Raw genomic sequence first — 5,354 nt, forward strand, 5'->3', positions numbered from 1 at the left:
ATGACCTTCTTCTCTCTATACTTTTCATTCCTTTTCAACTCAAATACATTCTCGTTGAAGGTACAAAGGTGTGGCGACTAAACTCCAAATGAATTTCATCAACTATGGATGAAAAGAATCAGAGCCGTGGAGAAGAGTGCGTTTAGGTTAATGGAAGAACAATAGAAGGCCCTGCTCACATTCTGTAAGAGCCTCTACTGGCGGTGGACAGAGATCGATCAAATACACTTAGGAACAATATAATTACCAGAGATATTGAGATTGAATCTGGTGATGGTGGAGAAGGATACATCCCTAATGGCAATGGCAATGCAATGTATGAGAGAAGTAGACCTGAAATTCCATGGGGAGGAGAGTAAAAAAAAAACATTGTTTATGATAGTCTTGACGCAATCGTCACTTGCATCTCCCTCATTTCTTCCATTTCCAAACCCAATTAGGTATTTTATCATCAAGTATTTTATCCAAACCTAATCACAAATTTGAATAATTCGTTAAGTACACCTTTTATGTTTTGGATTATGCCTCAATATCCTTATTTGGGAGGCCATGGATTGGCGTTTGTTCTAATCCCTTTTCCAGAAATAAAGGGAGATTTGCTGAGCCAGTACATGGGAATGCTCAATGCTTCCAACAATGGAAATTCCATCAATCTTTTGTTTGCAATTGAATTCAACACAGTCTAAGACTTTGAATTCGAGGATATCAATGATAACCATGTGGCAAGCGATCCCAACGGCATGGTCTCTAATGCTTCTGCTGCTATGTCATCCAATAATGGTAAATTGGACAATGAATTACAAGTGTTGTCGTCCATGTCGGATTCCCCAGGATTATTACCTTTTTGGTAGGAGGGGCGTGCACAAGATTTATTTATTTTCAAATTTATTTTATTTACTTTTGGCTTTACCGACACCCAAGTTGATACTTCCTTACGTCCTCACTTCTCCTTGGGAGGCTGGGAAATGGAAAACAACTATAATTGTCACCTAGTGGAATCTAGTAGTACTTGCAACCGAATTGACTGAGAGGATTTTTCTATTGGATTGTGTTTGCTTTGTTTAGAATTTTTTTTCAAATCTGTCAAGTCGGTGCCTGCATCTTCACGTGCCTGGTTGCTTTAGGCACCATGTTCTATTTATGGTTATTATGGCGTCACTTGTGCCAAATTTTGTGGAGTGGGATACCATGGTTTGCGCGTTGTGGTCAGGCACTCAGTAACCTCGCATCTATTAAGGTAAAATTGTAGTACTTATGCACAAAGTGAAGGACCTTGAGGCCTATTAGTTTTCACTTTACCTTAGATGTGTATGGGTACAAGCTCATGCTTTTCCATTTCCACTCTAACTACTTTTTGTAGTTTTATGGTTTTGCCATTTTTGAGCTAAATTTCTGGCTCCCAAAGCTTTCTTGAATCCAATATTTTAGAATTCTCCCTCTGAATTTCTGGAGCCTAATTTGGAAGCGTGGAGGTTGCTAAATCCCGCTTGTTGTATTGGCATTAGTTTTTATGTGGGAAGTGAATTTTTTTTGTCTTGCGGTTTCTAACGAGGCAAGAAAATTTTGCTGTGTTATTGCTTGCCACACAAGGTCCATGAGACAGACTATCATGCCCCCCAATTCTTTTTTCCTTAAATTGGCCGGGTGCGACACCGCCTAAGTAGTTAACATCTTCCATTGTTAGCTTACTTTACGAACTACGCCTTAACATTCATCATATAACATGAATAACATATTAATGTGCGGAAACCATTAATATAAAGACATCATAGACAACAGCCTGAACACAATCATATGCAAGAGAAATCTTTTATTATATATAAGAGATTTTGTACAATGACAGGGAGCTTGGCTCCACCGGCGTTCATACTCAAGTCAGGTGCCCACCCGTGCAAGAGCGCACGGTGGTCTCACCGCAACTTAACCATAATACAATACATGAACTTCCTTGTCGAATCGGGCGGGCGTGCCCATGCACACTCCACCAACCAATACACAATCCAAGCTCATACAATACTTCGGCGGGCAGACGCCCTAGAGCGCCCTCCACCCACACTTCAACCCAACACAACCGTGTGCAAGAACTTGTGTAGGCTGCCCGGCGGGCGGGCGCATAGATTTGCGCCTCCGCTGCGGCCTTCTATTCTCCTTCACACCTTTTTCTCTTGGTTGAACGCTGAAGTTCGATGGTTTGAAATGCCAACTCCTCCACACATATATATGCTACCGTCTTGCAGCACTACGCCCTGGACGACACTTCAATTAAACTTCCAACCTCTGCATCCTCAAACGACATGCAATGCCATCATATGGTCGGCTCGCCCTCCGTTTGCTATGCTCCTCCTTCAGTTTCATGAACGAGCTCCCCAACTCGCCATATAAGCGTGGAACGCCATTCTGCCTGCGCATATTAACATAGCGCCTCATCCTTGGTCGCTCCGTGTACTGTTTTATGCCTTAGTCGCATTGTGGAGCGGGCGGAGCGCGCGCCCGGTCACTCGTCGACCACAGGGCGTTACATCCTCCCCCACTCGAACTCATTGTCGCCCTCGACAATCTCGACTGCCTCAGAAGCTTCCTGTCATACTTCTCAATCTTCTTCTTCCATCTCCAAAGTGAGTCCTCTGATTCCCAACTTTCTTCCTCCAGTGCATTCTTCCATCTGACAAGAAATTCCCACTTCATGTGGCAATCAATCCCTGTAGTTCTGAAGCTCAAAATCTTATCCAACTCAAGTCCTAGCTTGTCCACAATCCCGGCTGGTCCTCTCAGCGGTTCAGCTCTCTCTAGATGATGAGCATCAAGCCTGCATCTCTTCAACTGACTCATGTGAAAAACTGGATGCTTCATGTGCATATGGTGCGGAAGCTCCAGTTCATAAGCAACTTCCCCCACTCTCTTCTTCACTCGGAATGGTCCCTCTCCCTGTCAGTTTGCTCGTAGTCCCCTTGGCTGGCTAAAACTGCTCCCCGGTAATCTTGAGAAACACCATATCTCCCACACTGAAGTGCACATCCCATCTTCCTCGATCAACATATTTCTTCATTCTCCTTGCAACTTCGTGAAAGTGCAACCGTGCCAACTCCAAGGTCTCATCCCAAGCCTTCATGAACTTCTTCGCATGAGGACTCCTCAAAAACCCTCCTGTCACTACGGCATGCGGTGCAACCGGCATCTGCCCATTCACCAACTCAAATGGACTATACCCCGTCGTAGAACTCTTTTGAATATTGTAGCTAAACTGAGAAATATCCAAGAGTTCAGGCCAATTCTTCTGATCAGTCGTCACATAATGTCTCAAGTAGTCCTCCAGCAATGCGTTGATCCTCTTGGTCTGCCCATCTGTCTGCGAATGGTAACTCAAACTCATCAACAACTCTGTACCGACTAAATTGAACAATGTGGTCCAAAATCTGCTGGTAAAATGTGGATCTCTATCCGACACGATGCTTAATGGCATCCCCCAATACTTCACTATGTTCTTAAAGAACAACTCCGCAGTCCGCTTGGCTCCACACGATATCTTTGTTGGAACAAAGACAACATACTTGGAAAAATGATCAACCACGACCATTATCCCATTATACCCCTGAACCTATGGAAATTGAGTGATGAAGTCCATCGAGACACTCATCCATGGTCTCTCAGGAATCGGTAAAGGCTGCAACCGTCCTCCTTGCCTCTGAGTATCCAATTTGTCCTGCTGACAAATGATGCATGTATGTATACTCCTCTACATCCTCTCGCATCTTCTCCCAAAAGAATCCTCTCTCCAACAATGCCAAAGAACGACGCATCCCTGGGTGGCCAGCCCACGGTGAGTCATGGCACTCCTTCAAAAGGTGCCTCCTGAGCCCAGATGACTTTGGAACATAGAGTCAGTTTCCAAAGAGCAAGAACCGGTCTCGTAGAAAGAACTTTCGTTTCTTCCCCTCCTTTATCTGCTTCACTATATTCTACGCCAAAGTATCGGTTTCAACACTTTCCTTGAGCTTATTCTGCATCTCTTCTGACATCTAAACTTGACTTCTACTCCTAGCTGCCCGGTCTTCTCCTTCCAATGCTGCAAGTTGTCCCTTCCTGCTAAGGGCATCTGCTACCGCATTGTGTCTTCCCGGTCTATACTCGATAGTCATGTCGAATTCTGCCAAGAAGTCTTGCCAACGAGCTTGCTTTGCAGAAAGCTTTGGTTGTGATGAAAAATAACTTGTTGCAACGTTGTCAGTCTTGACAACAAACAACTTCCCAATCAGGTAATGCCTCCACACATGAAGACAATGAATGATTGCAGTCATCTCTTTCTGATGAACCGGATACCTTCGTTCTCTATCCTGTAACTTCCGACTCTCGTATGCCACCGGATGCCCATCCTGCATAAGAACCCCTCCCATGGAAAAATCCGAAGCATCAGTGTGTACCTCAAATGGTCGCTCGAAGTCCGGAAACTTCAGTATCGGTGTTGTAACCATCCTCCTCTTCAAATCATCAAATTTCTTCTGACATTTATCCGTCCAACTCCACCTCTTGTCTTTCTTCAATAGGTATGTCAGTGATGAGGTTACCTTGGAGTACCCCTCTACGAACTTCCGTTGGTAGTTGGTCATGCCCAAAAACACCCTCATCTCATGGACATTCTTCAGTTCAACCCAGTCCTCGATCACCTTCACTCTGCTCGGCTCCATCCATATGTACCCTTGACCAACAATATGCCCAAGGAACGAAATCTGGGTCTGAGCGAACACACACTTAGACTTCTTCAAGAACAATTGATTTGCCCTCAGTGCCTCGAACACCATCGCCAAGTGCTTCTTATGATCCTCCATGTTGTCACTGAACACCACTATATCGTCCAAGTACACTACTATGAACGAATCCAAGTATGGTCGTAGGACATCATTCATCAAAGTGAAAAACGTAGCAGGAGCATTACACAACCCGAATGGCATAACAAGGAACTCAAAACTACCATACCTCGTTACTATCACGGTCTTCTTCTCGTCTCCTTCAGCTATCCGCACTTGATAATACCCATGCCTCAAGTCCAGCTTGGAAAACACTCGGGCTTTCGCAAGCTTGTCAAAGCAATCAACAGCCAATGGCAAAGGATACCTGTTCCTTACCGTCTGTTTGTTCAATGCACGGTAATCACAGCACATCCGTAGCTCATTCGAATCCTCTTCTGCTGAAACAATACCGGAGCTCCATAAGGGAACCTTGAAGGTCTGATGAAACCGACATCAGCTAACTCCTTTAGCTATCATTTCAATCCCTCCAACTCAGGCCCTGATAACTGATAACGTGCTTTAGCCAGAGGTTGCTTTCCTGGCTCAAGCTCAATGCTGTGGTCCACTGCA

This window comes from Pinus tabuliformis, chromosome 9, assembly GCF_031772625.1.
Source record: "Pinus tabuliformis cultivar Carrire ecotype Pingquan chromosome 9, CPIR1, whole genome shotgun sequence".
NCBI classification, from domain to species: domain Eukaryota; kingdom Viridiplantae; phylum Streptophyta; class Pinopsida; order Pinales; family Pinaceae; genus Pinus; species Pinus tabuliformis.